This window comes from Cervus canadensis, chromosome 12 (assembly GCF_019320065.1).
Source record: "Cervus canadensis isolate Bull #8, Minnesota chromosome 12, ASM1932006v1, whole genome shotgun sequence".
Taxonomy (NCBI): domain Eukaryota; kingdom Metazoa; phylum Chordata; class Mammalia; order Artiodactyla; family Cervidae; genus Cervus; species Cervus canadensis.
The window spans coordinates 36,619,550-36,638,203 of record NC_057397.1 but is presented as its reverse complement, the minus strand read 5'-3'; the positions used below and the strand labels follow the sequence as shown (position 1 = coordinate 36,638,203).

General features: G+C 38.9%; 1 protein-coding gene across 2 annotated transcripts in view; it reads right to left on the bottom strand.

Annotated features, from left to right (window-relative positions):
* CRISPLD1 (cysteine rich secretory protein LCCL domain containing 1) overlaps positions 1-1,328 on the bottom strand; it is a 51,713-nt gene extending 50,385 nt beyond the window's left edge. The window contains exons 1-2 of one of the 2 annotated variants that reach the window (XM_043483987.1): positions 1,198-1,328; positions 559-846 (exon numbers count right to left, since the gene is read on the bottom strand). The gene's annotated coding sequence lies outside the window, so the exon portion shown is untranslated. Of the gene's footprint in view, positions 1-558; positions 1,031-1,197 lie in introns of those variants that run through there. The other variant, XM_043483986.1, reaches the window with a different exon arrangement.
* Between the last annotated feature and the right edge of the window lie 17,326 nt (positions 1,329-18,654).

The window sequence follows — 18,654 nt, the reverse complement described above, 5'->3', positions numbered from 1 at the left end:
GCAATCCAGAGATCCGTGTTTCTCTCTGTGTTTCAAGGTATTTTATCTCAGTGCCCCATCTCTGGTTCAAACATTCAGAATGTCAACAAAATTATGAAATCGAGGGTAAATGTTTTAAAGAAGTACAAAATTTTACGCATACCTGTCCATAGAGACTTCTAAAGGCACCAGTGAATTAATGCAAGTGAACAGTTAAGGTCACTGGGGGAAGTATCTTAGCATACAGGCACAGGTCAAGAAGAAAAAAAATCATTATTTCCTAGAAAGCGTGTGCCTAACCTGTGGCCCGCACCCGATGAAGACAACAGTCCACGGGCGGTTTGGGAGCCTCTCCGGCCACACGCCGCAGGCGCACACCGTTCACCCAAACCAAAGGAGGTGAAATTCACAAACTCACTGATAAGCAGGAGAGCCCAGAGTTCTCCATCGTGGCTGCTTTCCGAGTACACACCCACCCCTCCGTGATCGACCGTTCTCTGCAAGTGGATTTTTTTTTTTTTTAAGTAGAGTTTAAGAAGAAAAAAGTAGATAGAAGAGGGTGGGAGCTTGACGACTTACCTCTCCAGTGTGAAGTTCCCTAAGATGGATCAGCCGAACCAGACGGCCGGCCTCCCCAGCCGCCTGCAGCCAGCACACAGACGGCCCGGTTCGGGCAGGACCCGGGCGCCGCGCGTCCTCCGGCGCTGCCTGCAGGGGGATTGCTATCCTCGGCCTCGGCGGCTCCCCTCGGACCTGGAAGCCGGAGCTGGGAAAGGCGCGGCGAAGTTGGGAGGCCGAGGCTGGGGTGGAACGGCAGCGGCCTGGTTAGCTCTGCAGGGTGGGCGCCCGAGCGTCTCGGAGCAGAAGCTGCAGGAGCGAGAGGGGCGGGGACTCGGGTCAGGCTGGGCGGCGAAGGCTGCAGGCGACCCCGCGCTCCCGCTGGGTGCAGCCGCCGTGCGCAGAGCCAGGCGCAGAGCGCTCCCGCCGCTCCCCCGAGCGCCCGGGCATTTATTGCGGTCCCCGCGCGCGCGCACGTGACGTGAGCGCCCCTGCTCGCCCACCCCCACCTCTGCCCAGCCCTGGACGCGTGCCCGCGGCGGGAGCGAGGAGAGGCCGCCCGGCTTCTCCCCACCCGCTTCACCATCCCCGCTCCCCGCCCCACGGCCCAGCGCCGCCAGGACGCCTGGCGTTTGTGGCGGTAGCTTGGGCTTCAGAGACCAGAGAGTGGGAGGTCTGGACCCGGTGAGAGGCCGTATGCAAGGAGGATCAAACTCCCAACGCCCCCTCGCAGTTCCCCCAACTTTCCGAGAGCCTTCTAGTTCCTTCCAGATTCGACGCTAAACAAGGAGCTGTCCCAGAGAGCGCGCGTAGCGGGTGGAGTGAGGTTACTTTGGAAACTGGGAAAGGTAACTGGGACAGGGGAGCGTAGGCTAGGGGAACAGAAGTCTTGTCCTTTTATTTTCTCCAGGGAATCACTTCCATTACCTAGACCGGTTGTCTAGAATTAGAAACTTGTTCTTTTTTGCTGCGTTAGAACATTGATGATGATGAACAAATGGGACAAGGATTTCATACAGTGATGGATGATCTGTGACTCAGGGTTGCCTGACAGCTGAGAGCCCCACTTCATCCTTAAAATATGTTGCATTCGCTTCGTAAGGTGACCGCAGCACTTTTCTTTTTCTTTCTAATGATGTAAACATTTATGGAGTTGATACAAAGAGTAGCCTCAATTTATCAGAGCTATCTTGACAGGAATTCAATACCCAAACCTAGAAGTGATAGTGAAATGAGAGTCAGTCTCCTAGATGTTCATGCTAAAATTCGAAGTAGGAAAATTACTAATTTTAAGTTCATAAAGGCTCACCATAATTAATGTGGTGCTACTTCTACAGGTACTTTTTTTATTAAGCAATTATTTGATTTATTTACCTTTACTTTCCCTCTGTGGGCTTTCCTCGTGGCTCAGATGGTGAAGAATCTTCCTGTAATTCCAGAGACCCAGATTAAATCCCTGGGTTGGGAAGATCCCCTAGAGAATGAAATGGCAACCTACTCCAGTATTCTTGCGTGGAGAATCCCATGGACAGAGGAGCCTGGTGGGCTACAGCCTATGGGGTTGCAAAGAGTCGGACATGACTGAGCAACTTCACTCCTGCATTGTGGGCAGAGTTTACCGCTTGAGCCAGCAGGGAAGCTACTGTCTATCGCATATGATCAAATAAAGTAAAACTCTGAAAGTAATTCCAAAATTCCACCACCCAATTACTTTATCAAACCAAAAAAAAATTCACATCTATGCCTCTGATGAACATGAGACCTTGCTTCCTCTCAAATATAGAAAAGAAACAAAAGGGAAATATGGCTTAGCAGAAGAACCCAGAAGGTGAAAAGTGTTGATGCACATAACCAGTTTCATAGAAGGTGTCATTTTTAGCAACTTGTTACATTTGCACTTTTCAAATATTTATAACTTTTTGCATTGGTTTTCCTTCTTGGAAACTGATGAAAGACCCCAAAGTATGTGATACAAGAATTTTCATTTGTCATATCAGATGAAGAACACTTTTATATACTGCAATTTTAATGTACTGGAAATTATGCATGTATGTGTGCCCAGTTGCTCAGTAGTGTTCGACTCTTTTGCAACCCCATGGATTGCAGCCCACCAGGCTCCTCTCTCCATTGAATTTTCCAGGCAAGAATACTGAAACAGGTTGCCATTTCCTACTCCAGGGGATCTTCCCTACACAGGGATCAAACCTGTGTCTCCTGTGTCTCTTGCATTGCCAGGCAGATTCTTTACCACTTGAGCCACCTGGGAAGCCCTGTTGGAAAGTATACTGAGTATCAAATAAAAAAGAGTTAAGAGTAATAACATTACTTGAAACATTTTCAAAGAGAATTTAAGTTAAGATGCTAAGAAATGAAGTTAAATGCATTGACTCTTGAATGTTTCCATCATAAAACTTTCCACAAAATACACAGATCACACACCTAAAGGCTTACATTAAAGAAAATTAATTTTGGTTTTAAGGTTTTAATTCCCAAACTTTCTCCAGGCAAGAAAATATAAGTTTGTATTCCTTGTCTCAGTGTTTCTGCTGGCTTCCAATCTGCTCCTGTGGGTCATATTTTTATATAAAGGAATGATTTAAACATTAGCAATATTAAGCATTAACACTTTGATAATATGTCATGTCATATCTGGTTTAATATATATGCTGGGGATGTCATTTTAAAGAGTAATCAAACACAATGTTCTGGAATACTCTACAGATGACACTCTTCACTTTTTAATTTTTTGTTGGGAGATCTGTGTGGAGACTAAAGAAAGTGTCACAAAATTCGTGTATAAGGTGCACTTTGGTTTGTGGCTAAGACTGATACTTGTAAAGCCACGGTTGTTTTTAGCATTGCTACTTTCTTGTGGCAGACACTGTTGGTCGCCTAACCCAAAACCAGCCTTCCACCCCTTTTCTTCCAAGCCCATAGCTGCCAATTTCCTGGGGGTGTTCACTTGCTCACATTCTGTCAAACTATCCTCAGGAGATGAATGTTGACTAGTGAAAGGCAATCATCACACTACCAGTAGTTGACTTAGCTACCAGTAATTGACTTAACCTGTATATGACTTGCAACCCTGGATCCTGAAAGGAGGGAAGAAATCTGCTTGGGTGAAAACAAAGGTTGGCAAGGGCTTTGTTTTGTAATAAAAAAGAGATGCAAAAAGAGAAAATGTCCCTCAGGTGCTAATGTATGAGTTTGTGAAATTTAAATATGGACCTGTTATCATACAAAGAGGGACAAGTCTGAAGACAGGCTTACCATATTGGCTGAGCAGAAAGACAGACAGTGCCTGAGTCTCCCTGCCCCTGAGCAGTCACTGAATACCTAGCCTTGTTTTACTAACCCTACAAGACAGGAAATGTATTGTTTAAGCCACACTGACTTAGGAATTCAGTTACTTGCAGCTCAGAGCATTCTAACAAATATATTTCTACAAAGAGGATACCTTCCTTTGACAATGTCATATTTTCTCTGTGCTGCTGCTATTATGTTCTGCTCACCTGCATACTGAGGAATTATCTTTAAGTGTATTCTTATATGGCTTTTCTATCCCCATGTTTCAAAATTGGGTATATGTTCATCTCTAGGTATTTAACCCACTGCATAGTTTCATGGCCCTAAACCTCAATCTCAAACACGCACACTGGCTGTTCCATCATCATATTGTCAGTAAGTCCATCCTCCGCTGGGGAGATGTAGGAATAGAATTTGTGTTGTGTTTTGGGAGATGGAATCAATGTAATGCAATGTTTTAAAACATGTAATTTTAAATTTGGCTTCCCTAGTGGCTCAGATGTTAAAGAATCTGCCTCCAATGCAGGAGACCCGGGTTTAATCCCTGGGTTGGGAAGATCCCCTGGAGAAGGAAATGGCTACCCACTCCAGTATTCTTGCCTGGAGAATTCCATGGACCAAGGAGCCCGGCAGGCTAACGTCCATGGGGTCGCAAAGAGTGAGACATGACTGAGCGACTAATACACGAGCACATACACAATTTTAAATTAAGATACCTGGGTTAGTTTCATGACGTGTCACTGGGTCCTTGGAACTTGATTATGCTACTTAGCCTCTACCAGCCCTGGATCCTTTTCCCTATAATGAAAGAAATAACAGTAGCTATCTCACTTTTTCACTTTGTGAATTAAAATGAATTATTACATGGAAGCACTTGAAACAGATGCATAAAAAGTGCTCAATAAGAGTTAAATATTATTGTTATAAGAACTAAAGTAGAAGATTTATAGCTGCTATTTTGTAAACTCAATGGGCTTTAATCAAAGTGTTATGCCATGTAGGAGATTAATCTTTAAGTAGCAGATTGAAATAACTGGTCATAAACATGATGAAAACTATCTGTAATGTCTCTGGCAATGCTCAGTGGATTTTCCTCTCACAGCTTATAAAGGATCCTCTTCTGTTTATGGTAGGACACAGTTTCCATTTTTATCCAAAGTAGCAACTTGTCTCCACCTCAAGATAGTCACATATACGTCTTTCTACTCTAACTACAAATGTGAAATTAATTATTTAAACCTTATTTTTTGAATGTAACGTACATACATTGAAGTAAAAAAATCTTAAGTGTGCAACTCAAGGAAATTTTACAAAGTTAACACACAACATGAAAACCACTCAGATCTAGATGAAGAACATAGACGTCTCCTAAAAGCTTTCTTGGTGCCTTTTCCTGGTGCATTCTCCCCAAAGGTAAGTAATATTCTAATCTCTTATTCAAAATTAGTTTTGCCTGTTTTTTGCATCTTTACATGCATGGAATCATATAGGAGACAATTTTATTGTCTGGCTTCTTTTGTGTCTTGTTTCTTTTATTCAGTATGTCTGCAAGATTTATCCATTTTGTTGTATGTAGCAACACTTTGTTCTTTTTTTTTTTTTCATGAGCATTCTACATTTTTTAAACCCATTCTGTTGCTGAATGTTAATAGTCCAGTTTAGGCTATTAAAATAATTCTACTAAGGACATTCCTGTACATGCCTTTCTGAACACATATTCACACTTTTTTTTTATTGGCTATATAGCTCAGAGTAGAACTTTTGGGTACTAACATATACCTATGTAAAACTTGAGTAGATAAATTGAATTATATACCTTTTTCTTATTGATTTGTAGGAATCTTTTGCAACTGTTGTGTTTCCTTTTTAAAATATCTTAATTTTCTAATTCCTTTCACTTTTTCGCATTTTCACTGTCTTAATCATATCTCTTGATGAGTAGAATGTCCTAATTTTAATGAAGTCCAATTTTTCAATCTTTTCCTTTATGGTTAGTGATATGTGTGGCCTATAGGATAAATATTTGCTTATCTCAAAGTGATAAAGAAAAATCTCCTATGTTATCTTCTAGCTTTATTATTTTACATTTTACAATCAGGTCTTTGATCCATCTGGAATGGATTTTTATGTTATGACAAGGGAGTAATTGAATTTTTAAAGAAATATTTGAGTGATTAAATTAAAAGCCTGTATATCTTATAAGCATCACCATAAAACTCTATGAATTTGTTCTGGAAAGAATGTAAATTTCAGAATTAAGAGATAGAAAAATGTCTTTGTTCTTTAATCCAGAGTTATGATGCTTTAATCAGATTATTTAGAAATATAAATGCTGAGATCCATGTTGATGCCATAACCTGAAAAGTCCGCAACCTGTCTCCTGATGTCAGGAAAGTAATTATTTTAAGCTTCTTTTTAGATTTGCAGAGGATCCATTTTTTTGTCATCCATTTAAAGTTTGCTCTGCAATCACTAAATGTAGTGATTGATTTTTAAGTTATCTACTACCACCAATACTACCTCTATGCATTTGAAAAAAAAAATGTTCAATAACTTCTGTATATGCTTTTGTACTTTTCTTGGCATAGTTCTCACTGGTTAAAGTCTTTTTCTGAATATTAACACTCTAACCGTTCTTCTCCACAAAGACTTTCACTGATGCAGTCACTAATTTTCTCTCTTCTATTTTCCTCTGAATCTTATCAATTTCAATTATATAAATTATAACTAGTCACATATTTTCTTCTCTCTCCAACAATACTAAAAGCTCCTTGAAAAAAGAGATCATGTTTATGTGGCTTTTGTATTACTTATACTAACATATACATATAACATAGTATATACATATAACATATGATAATATATGTTAAATGAACCATTGAATTTGGACTTTTGGAATATTCTGTATTGCCCAGAAAAGTGCACCCATGTGCCTAAATGTACAAGCTTGTGAGCAGGAGCACAAAAATTCACAAAATAAATAAAACTCCACATCATGCTAGAGATGAACTTCACCTAGGGATTTTTCTTTTGAGGGACAGTATCTTATATTGAAAAAAACATTTGCCATTTATGTCATAAATGGTCTAAGAAGCAGACAGGCAATTCAGATTAATTTTAAAATGAAAATCAGGCATGGAATAAGTGTTTTCTACAATATCTCCAGACCCATTACCATTAATGATTTTTCAGTGGAAGAGTTTGAGTACAGCCCTATACCATTTATTGACAAAATTTTTGTGTGAACATTTTGTTTTAATGCAATCCACTTCTAAACAACTTATTCTTTTCAATTTATCATTTTTAAAGTAAAAAGAAGTCAAACATTTGTCAAACAGTATTTTTCAGAACATTGCAGTACTTGATCGATGTTCTACTCTGTCATTTTTATCTATTGATGTCTTATATTCTGTCAGCCTCTTTATGACAATCTGGCACCTGTGTATTGTTAGCATCTGCAACTTGCAGATCATAGCAGGAACTGTAGATGCAAAACTGAAAAGATATAACTGTCCGTCATGGTTGAAACACTGCATTTTAATTTCTTTAAATCAGAATATCCATAACAGTTGTTGTTATTGTTGTCTAGTTGCTAAGTCATATCCAACTCTTTTAAGACCCCGTGGCCAGGTTCCTCTGTCCATGCAATTTCCCAGGCAAGAATACTGAAACGTGTTGCCATTTCCATCTCCAAAGGATCTGCCCAACCCAGGAACTGAACTTGCATCTCTTGGGATTGTGGGTGGATTCTTTACTGCTGAGCCACCAGTAGGTAATACAGAACTCTTTTTAAATTGAAGAAGTATCTCTGAAGTACATTCAGGGTGACATGAGAACTCTGGCTGCAGCTTTGTCTTTTGATGAGCACTTTTCTTTCTAGATCTGCAGAAGGGCTTCACAATGTTCCTGGGTTAGAGGTTGCCTTTCCGGTTTACCTGGAAGGGCTGTTGAAAGGCTCGCATCATAAAAGGAAAAGTATGTACTCTTTCATCTACAGCATTAATGTCAGAGACAGGCTTTTCATCCTAATAAAAGGAAGATGAAAACTTTCTCAACTAACATTAGCTAACCCATGAAGAAATAGTTGGCAAAAGCCTCACAGCCCACTTTTAATGGCAATTTTAAAGAAGCATATTTAACAAAAGTGAAAAAAATGAAAATCCCTGATGTTTTGCTACAAATTTATATCAGCCCACTTTTAATGGCAATTTTAAAGAAGCATATTTAACAAAAGTGAAAAAAATGAAAATCCCTGATGTTTTGCTACAAATTTATATCATCTACAATTAAATTATTTTTACATAATTATAAAATATAAAAATTGCATACATGTGTATGTGTAAGTAGTCATTGAATGTTAAACATTATTTCACTAGATAATGAGAGAGACTAAAGAAAATTTAATTTTAGTTAGATAAGTTATAGGGAAATGCTGCAATAATAGAAGAAAAGTCACTGCTTTTTACCTGTTATATGTTACCTCTAGGTATTCTCCTAGAATAAGCACAAGAATTAACAGAGATTTTAGAAATGCTTTGGAACTAGAAGAAAATGAAACAACTACCAAATAATTTATAAATAATAACTTTATAAACAATAAACAAATTACATGTGAAACTATTTGGGTGTTGTTTCTGGGGCTCCAAAGAACTCTGGTACCATAGACCTTTCTGTCTCAGCACAGAAAGAATTCAGCAAGAGACAAAGTGATAGATAAGAAGTGATTTATTAGACTAGACTGCTTGTGAAGCTTATAAGCAGGCGAGTGAGGGGTCCCATGACCCAAGAACTTACTGGGCTACAGTTTTATAATTAAAAGAAAAGTGGGGAGGAGGAGAAGAATTTCTTTGTTTTCTTGAGTAAACATCACGCTTCCATCATCTGTTCCTCCCCCAGGTTGGGCAGGGGAGTTTTCTTGTCCCTGTGTGGCCAAGCTAGGTCTGTAGATGATTGTTTTTTTATGTGTGCAGATAGCATGTCCTAAGAATCATGAACTTATGGAGCTCACTGGGCAGGACATGGAGTTCATGTAACCATTGTTTTATTGTTTTGCTTCTGTAGCATGGTTTTGTGGTGAAGCAAACCTGCTTTCTTGAGTAACCATTAACTTACAGGGGTCTCCCATGTTTTTTCTACTTATAACCCCCTAGTGAGACTATTTAATCACCTACTCTGTCCCTTTACTCTGTCCCTATCACATGGACAAATAGGAAATGTATGGACAGTAAGGGAGGAAAAGGGGGGTGTGGGATGCATTGGGAGATTGGGATTGACATATATACCCTGTGTGTGCTAAGTCACTTTAGTCATGTCCAACTCTTTGTGATCCTATGGACTGTAGCCTGCCAGGGTCCTATGTCCACAGGATACTCCAGGCAAGTCCTCCTCCAGGAGATCTTCCTGGACTGGGGATCAAAACCAAATCCCCTGCAGCTCCTGCATTGCAGGCGGCTTCTTTACTGCTGAGTCACTGGGGAAGCCCATATATATACTATAAAAAAGAAAACTAAAGAGAACCTACTATATAGCACAGGGAACTCTAGTCAGTGCTCTATGGTGACCTAGATGGAGAGGAAATCCAAAAAAAAAAAGAAAAGGGAATATATGTATACATATTCCTGATTCACTTTGCTGGACAGCAGAAACTAACACAAGATTGGAAAGCAACTCTACTCCAATAAAAATTCTTTTAAAAGGAAATATACTTAAATAAACAGCTTTCACAAACAGATCTGAAACATTCATGACCTCCATACTGTGAACTGCATCATTCATAGAGTTGCCTTTTGCTTCTGCTCTGTCTTGCCTCATGCTGTTCGCTTAGCTGAGGTATCCACTCTTGACATTGCACTGCCTCCTAAACGTTTCTTTCTTTGTGCCCTTGCCCCCAATTCTTCCCCAAATTATAATATTATCCTCAATTGCTTCATGTGTCTTTCTGCCCCTTCCTTCCAAGGTTTCATCTCAAGTCCTAACTTTTTCATGACATTGTTCTAATTGTCCTTATATAGAAGTGGTCTTCCCTGGGGGCTCAGTGGTAAAGAATCCACCTGCCAATGCAGGAGACACAGGTTTCAACCCCTGGGTTAGGAAGATGCCCTGGAGAAGGGACTGGCAACCCACCTCTAGTGTTCTTGCCTGGGAAATCCTTCACGGACAGAGGAGCCTGATGGACTACAGTTCTTGGGGTCGCAGAAGAGTCGGACACATCTTAGCGACTAAATGACAATAGATGTGATCTAGATATACTCTTAGATTTCCATAAACCCTAAAACATGGAAAGAAAGCCAAAGTTGAATGTAACAACATGCTTTTTAGATTTGAGAAGACACTATGCTTAAAATGCAAGGGCTAATTACACTGGTGATCCAGATATTTGGATCTTTAAAATATAAACTCTTTTATATAAATGAAATACGTAGCAAACTATATTCAGAAGAAGCTTATAATAAGCAGAATTAAATTTAATATATACTTTCTAGAGTGTAGGTGCAAAAATAGGAATGGGTTCTTATTTTTTAAAGTATTCCTTGAAAACCACGCATATTCCAATTAATGTTAGATTGAGTTACAGTTGACCCTGAACAACACTTACACATGGCATTTTTTTCAATAAGTAAGTATTATAGTACCACCCAATCGGAGTGGTTGAATCTGAACTGGAAGGGCTGACTGGAAATTTACACAAGGATTTTTGACTGCATGGACTGAAGCTGGGGGGCTTTAACTCCCAAGTTGTTCAAAGGTCAACTGTCTTTGCTCACAAATCTTTCTCTGGCTGTTGACTTTGACCTTGACCGTGTGACTTGCTTTGCTCAAAAGAATATGAGTAAAAGCTAAGACTTTTGGAGTCACCGTCTTGGAGTTTCTGCCTTCTTCCATGAAGAGAGTATGTCTGGGTAACCGTTGCTTTTGTAGGTAGATTTGAAGCAATCTAAACCCTGGAGTCCAGCCTAGTTCAGCTGAGGCCAGCCAAGACCAGAGGCAACTTGTCAGATCCCTGAACACACAATAAGTATTTCTATATCCCTCTGGATTTCAACGTTGAATGCTTCACAAAACTATCACAGCAAGAGACTGACAGCTACATACTTTTATATGTAATATATCAACATTATAATAACGCTGTGAAATACAGATTACTGATATGCAGAATAAAGTGACCTGCACAGTATTTGGTGGTAAATCGTTTCCTCAAAGCTAAACTGCTTACCATGACATCCGTCTCCCTCACACCACTCCTGCCCCAACCCCACTGCTCCATCCTCTTTTCAGTGCAAGGAAAGAATCTTTAGAAAATGCAAAAATTGGAAGTAGGGAACAGGAGTTAAGAAGTAGCAAACTAATAGAGAACATGTGTGCCAAGCGTTTTGTTTTGAAGTTTCTAAATCTTGCTCATTTGTGACTTTTAATATTTGAGAACATTTTTGTGAGCCTAGACAAAATGCTGCCTTCTGCGTCTTAATAAAATAGAAAAGAGTAAAAGTAGTGGCATCTGCATAATCTAACCAATAAAAGTAAACAAGGATGAAAGATTATATCATGATGTTCTACAATTATCTAAAATGAAAGACTGCTCCTCCTTTGAAGAATTGTATCACTTCTCTAAATAATTTCTTGATTTAAAAATTTGCTAGATAAATTTCTGTTTTAGTCAACTCCCGGTAATGTTATATGTTAAGAAATAATAATGTTATGTATTTTTAAAATGCCATGGTTTTGTACATGATAGAAAAACAACTTTGAAAGACTGGTTCAATCCTGAGGGGCTTCTTGAGTTTGGAAGGGTCTGATGATGGAAAAAAAGTACATTCTCTTGAATGAAGAAATGAACAACAGGAAGCGTATAGGCTCAAATCCAAAGTAAGGCATATTTCTTGATCCTAGAAAAGGGAAAATGAAATACAAAGGCTTTCTGCCCTCAACAATATTATATAAAGGAAGTTATGTTCTGAAAAGTAGGGTCATGCTTGTGCCAGGAAGGAAGAAGTAGGTGTGCATGTTTTGAGAGGTGAAGAATGGCATTTCTCCAGATGGCAGGCAAGACGGCTGAAGGAGGAATCAGAAGAATTCAAGACACGTTTCTCTTTTTGCCAAAGCAGAGTCTTTCCAAGTTTATTCAAGATTTAATACTTTAAATGTGAGGTGAAACTGTAACTTTAATTATACATTCGGAATATTTGAAAATTAACATCGCCTGTAGTTATAAGAAGAACATCTGGAAAGGCATGTGTATGAAAAACCATTACTTCTGCAAATCCCATAAGACAGATTCAATTTCTATTTTAAATTAATAGCTTATCTGTTAGTAACAATTCAACTCACAGACCATCTATTAACAAAACGGAGCACTGCTCCCACATGTTCAGCAAATTGCCTTTGCTTTATCAAACCAGGTTTCCTGTTCCACTTTTGGCTTCTCACAGTTTGTTTTAAGTCTGTCCTTGGCTTACTTTGTTAAACCAAAGGATAGGAATAGAATTAAAGGAATGCAAACATGAAGAAAAATAATTCAATGTTATACAATACACCCTTTCTTTCACCATTTTCCTTTTTATGATCCTATCCACTATTCCATTTTTGCTGTCTCTTATAAAAAGTCAAGTTCTTTTGTGAAGTCTCATTTTACTGTTAATATTAACAGTGTTTATATCTTAAACATGCATTTAATTAAGAATCATTTTTTGGCATTTGTTTTAGCCATTTAATTTGGTAAAATATACCTTGCTATTGATCCTCAGCTTGTGGCATAGCCCTGGCGTCAGTGTACTACTGTGGCTGTCTAAGGGAGAATATAATATTCTTAAACAGAAGTAACTCTGTCTTAGCATTTCATGAATACTCAGTAATTATGACTTACTGATTCATAAGTCTACATGACTTTGGTTGCTTTCCATTGGTAATCAGGACCATGAAAATACCTACAGAGAGCGTCAACAAACCTCTGGAAATGTATTTTATTCACTAGTTTAGCTTTCTCTTACTCATCCATTTTATAATAACATAGTAAATACCTTAGGGTGATTATAAAAATGAGTAACTTCAAATTATTGTTGCCATCATGATATAGTAAAAAGCATATTAAAAAGAATTTTCTTTACTCATACTTATTGAAAAGTAAAAGAAATAACCATTCACTATTTTTTATGCATATACATGTACTAAGCCAAATTTTTGGCAAAACATTGTCAGTTTTTTAAAATTGAAATTCACTAACTTAAAAGAGTTTTTTTCTGCCAGGAAAATGCAATAATTTGGTTTGGCTTGGTCTGTTCTCAAATGGAAGAATCATGTCTTTCATGACTATGAGAAAATAGCAGAAGCCAAAGGTCATTCTAGGCTTGAGGTTGAACCACTGGAGATAATAACTCAAGACCAAAAGGGTTCAATATATCATTTCATTATTACATGCATTTAATTAAATATGGCAAACTCAGAGGCCATCATGTGTGCTAAGGACAACTAATAATTGGTTCTGTATCCTGAGATAATATTTCCACCTATTTTGTCAACTTTACTATTTTCTCTTTGGTTCATAACTATTTCTAGATTTCTGGTACAATAAATAACCTTTGCTTCCGGACTCAAGTCTGATAGAATCAGAATAGTTTAACTGATGTGTAAGAATGAATTCAAAAAACGGAGTACTCTGCACACATGGGCATTTTCTGTATCTTTTCTTATTTTTCACAGTACCCTTTGGAAGCACCCTTTTCTACATAGAGGAATACCTTTACAGATAAAATCCAATTAATTAGTGTTGTTTTTATTCTGTGTAAAAGTTGAATGGCTAGACCTATAATCAGTGTACTTTTTGCTTGATTGAACTTCTAATGGAATTATTAACTAACTGGATGAAATCTAAGTATTAGTCCTGAAAGTTGCATTAGATGAGATTCTAAGGCTTGCCTTGACAGTGATGGTCTTTTGACCATAATCAAGACCAGACACCTCACCTGCCATAAGTGCTCATAGCATGAAGAAAAGGCAGGGACAGCTCATTGGAGAAATACAGTCTTTAATGAGATTGATGGTTGAACTCCAGGTATAAGCCTGGAGCCAGTGGGTTCCACTCTATTACTCTATCTAGATGGAAGGTTTTCAGATACATTCTAGTTTTTAAATTGTTATTACTTTTATTTTTTTCCACACTTCACAGTATGTGGGATCTTAGTTCCCCCACGAGGGACTGAACTCATGCCCCCTGCATTGGAAGCATGGAGTTTTAACCACTCAACCACAAGGTTAGTCCCTAGTCTAACTGTTTTTTTACTGAGCCTAGTTTATGAGGGTGAAAATTTCATGAATGTAGGAGGATTTCAATTCTTTCCATAGAGCAAAGTCATTCTTTTTAACTTCTGAGCCCAAAACATGGTGCAGACACTAACTTTCCCAAACAAACTAAAAAATCTTAAAGTACTAGAAAAACCAATGCTTCCGACCACATGTTGGAACAGCTTGGTTGGCAAAGCTTGGAGGAATTGTTTTAAAAAGGAGCATTTTCAGTAGATTTTCTAATACTCTCGCTCCAGGTTCACATTTCTTTTTTTTCAGGGATCTTATCCATAAGGGTGCAACAGGTTTAATAATGTGGAAGCTCAACTGGATTCTTGTCATGTATCTTTTACAAAAGAAGTTATTAATAAATACCCATGACAGTGGTCCGTAAGTCAAGAAGCCATTCACTAAATTGACAAGGAGCCACTCTTTGTACATAGAAACCCATGATGATTTCCGTGCTATGGAAGTGATATGGCTAGAGATCTGAAGGAAAAGCAGCCAGGGCTGCACACGTGCTTGGCTGCAGAGCTCCTTGTTAATTGCAGTCTACTGACGAAGGCCTTTCTTTGTGAGCATGCATGCTAAGTTGTTTTCGACATGTCTGACTCTTTGTGACCCTGTGGACCGTAGCCTGCCAGGTTCCTCTGTCCATGGAATTTTCTAGGCAAGAATACTGGAATGGTTTGCCATGCCCTTCTCCAGGGTATCTTCTGGATCCAGGGATCAAACCTGGGTCTCCTGCATTACAGGCAGATTCTCTACCATCTGAACCACCAGAGACGTTCACAGGGTCCTCTCTACCTGTCACTAAAAATGCTTCTGGTTCAGGGATTGACTCTTGGACCAATGGGTCAGAACACAACACAGCCACACCTATTTGGAAACTTGGTATGTAGCAAGTGTGATATTATATATTAAAAGTAAGACTGGATAATTTAATAAATTGCATTGTGAAAAACATGATATTCTATACTTATTTCATATCACAAACAAAAAACAATATCAGTCTTATTAAAGACATGGGGGGTGCGGCTTGAAACTTGTAGGATAAATATAGGTGAAATAGCTTTTTAACATCAGGTGAAGAAAGAATTCTTAAACGCGATAGAAAAATCACAGTACCCATATACGAAATCAATTTACTTTTGTATCTTAATCTTGTATCCTGCAACCTTGTTATAACTGCTATCCAGTTCCAGGAGTTTTTACATCAGTATGTTGGGATTTTCCATGTGGACAATTATGTCAGCTGCAAACAAAGAGAATTTTATTTCTTCCTTAAAAAACGCAAAAAGAACCCAAAAGAAAATGTGATGTTTCATTATGATAATAACTAATAACTTTGGTATGATAAAAGAATCATAAAAAAATTTAAAAACAAACCACAGATTCAAAGAAGGTAATTGTGACATATAACTGACAGATTTGTATTCAGAATAAGCAAAGAAATTCAAAAGTTATCAATAAAAACACAAACCACCCAACCAGAAAAAATGACCAGGAACAGAATAAGAAAACTGAGTGGAAAATAAACTTAGGAATTTCAGTAGTGCTCAGTCACTCAGTTGTGTCTGACTCTTTGCGACCCCATGTTTCTCTGTCCATAGATCCAGGAAAAAATATGGGAATGGGTTGCCATTTCCTTCTCCAGTGGATCTTCACAACCGAGGGATCAAACCCGGGTCTCGAATCTCTTGCATTGGCAGGCAGATTCTTTACCACTAAGCCACCTGGGAAGCCCATGAATTTTATTACCTTATTAGTAATAAGAAAAATAATAAATGTAATTTTAAACCATCATATTGACAATATTAATATTTGACCAGGATGCAGAAAAAGAGGAACAGTTATATAATATTATTGGGACTTACTATATGCCAGAAACTCTGCTGAGCGCATACCATTACTGATACAAATTTAAATATGGATAAAGAAATTATCACTTTGCTGACAAAAGCTATGGTTTTGACAAAGCTATGGTTTTTCTAGTAGTCATATATGGATGTGACAGTTGGACCATGAAGAAGGCTGAGCACCAAAGAATTGGTGTTTTCAAATTGTGGTGCTGGAGAAGACTCTTGAGAGTCCTTTGGACAGCAGGAAATCAAACCAGTCAATCTTAAAGGAAATCAACTCTGAATACTCATTGGAAGGACTGATGATGAAGCTGAAGCTCCAATACTTTGCCCACCTTATGTGAAGTGCTGCTGACTCATTGGTAAAGACCATGATGCTGAGAAAGATTGAGGACAGGAGGAGATGGGGAGACAAAGGTTGAGATGATTGTATGACATCACTGACTCAATGGATAGCTTGAGCAAACTCCAGGAGATACCAATTGGGCAGTGAAGCTTGGCTTGCTGCAGTGCATGGGGTCATAAAGCGTAGGACAGGACTTACCAACTGAACAACAATAATGAAGAAGTTATAAAACATGCATGAGAGTGATATATGCCAGCTTAGACTAGAGGTTGTCTTTAGGAATGATGTTAGGGGGATGAATTTAGGGAACACAGTTATCAAAGAAAGTTTGTCTGTGTCTATCTGTTGAAAGAAAAGAGAGAAATCTAAGTCAAGAGGGTAACTGTTAGATTGTGTGCTTTCTGCACCTCCTCACCTCTCTCCTTTGGCAGGCGTATCTCCAAACTCGTGCTCTTAATATCTCTATAACTGTTCACATCTCTCAGATGAAACAAAAACAGAGAGATATCTCCAAAGAAGACATATAAATGGCTAACAAACACATGAAAAGATGCTCAACATCACTCATTATCAGAGAAATGCAAATCAAAACCACAACGAGGTACCATTACACGCCAGTCAGGATGGCTGCTATCCAAAAGTCTACAAGCAATAAATGCTGGAGAGGGTGTGGAGAAAAGGGAACCCTCTTACACTGTTGGTGGGAATGCAAACTAGTACAGCCGCTATGGAGAACAGTGTGGAGATTTCTTAAAAAACTGGAAATAGAACTGCCATATGACCCAGCAATCCCACTCCTGGGCATACACACCGAGGAAACCAGATCTGAAAGAGACACGTGCACCCCAATGTTCATCGCAGCACTGTTTATAATAGCCAGGACATGGAAGCAACCTAGATGCCCATCAGCAGACGAATGGATAAGGAAGCTGTGGTACATATACACCATGGAATATTACTCAGCCGTTAAAAAGAATTCATTTGAATCAGTCCTAATGAGATGGATGAAACTGGAGCCCATTATACAGAGTGAAGTAAGCCAGAAAGATAAAGAACATTACAGCATACTAACACATATATATGGAATTTAGAAAGATGATAATGATAACCCTATATGCAAAACAGAAAAAGAGACACAGATGTACAGAACAGACTTTTGGACTCTGTGGGAGAAGGTGAGGGTGGGATGTTTCGAGAGAACAGCATTGAAACATGTATATTATCTATGGTGAAACAGATCACCAACCCAGGCTGGATGCATGAGACAAGTGCTCGGGCCTGGTGCACTGGGAAGACCCAGAGGGAGCGGGTGGAGAGGGAGGTGGGAGGGGGGATCGGGATGGGGAATACATGTAAATCCATGGCTGATTCATGTCAATGTATGACAAAACCCACTACAATATTGTAAAATAATTAGCCTCCAACTAATAAAAATAAATGAAAAAAATAATAAAATTGATAAATGTTAAAAAAAATTTATTTATATATTTTGGTGGCACTGGGTCTTCGTTGCTGTGCACATGCTTTCTCTAGTTGTGGCGAGTGGAGGCCACTCTTCACTGCAGTGCACAGGCTTCTCATTGCAGTGGCTTCTATTGTTGCAGAGCACAGGCTCCAGGCGCACACGCTTCGTTGTGGTGCATGGGCTTAGTTGCTCCGTGGCATGTGGAATCTTCCTGGACCAAAGATCGAACCTGTGTCCCCTGCACTGGCAGGCAGATTTGTATCTACTGGGCCACCAGGGAAGTCTCAAGTTCTCCCATTTATGAGTAGCCTGAACTCAGAAAAGTCACAGAAGCTCTCTGAATATTAGTGTCGTTGTTCCGTAGTTAAATCGTTTCTGACTCTTTGAGACCCCATAGACTGCAGCACTCCAGACTTCCTTGTCCTTCACTACATCCTGGAGTTTGTTCAAATTCATTTCCATTGTGTCCATGATACTATTTAACCATCTCATCCTTGGTGTATCTTTCTCTAAAAGAGATCCACCTTTTGCAAAGAGTTTTGAGGGTCAAATGTGATGCTAAATATAATGAACTTTAGCAGTACAAAGAGACAGACAATTTCCTTTTGAAAAAGGAACAATTTCTGAGTAGGAATTATCAATCCTCATACACCTGTGGCCTAGCAGAGGTACATATCTGGTTAGCATTCAGTAAATGCGCTTTGATGGGGCTGTTGACTAGTTCACACAGGAACCTAGAGGTCAACCAGAACTGGGAGCTCTCCGTGGGCATCCCTATAGATGTGTTACCCTACTTGAGTAAAGGATCCCAGGTTGACATATATGGATTTGTTATTACTAGTCATTCTAGCGGAAAAGAAATA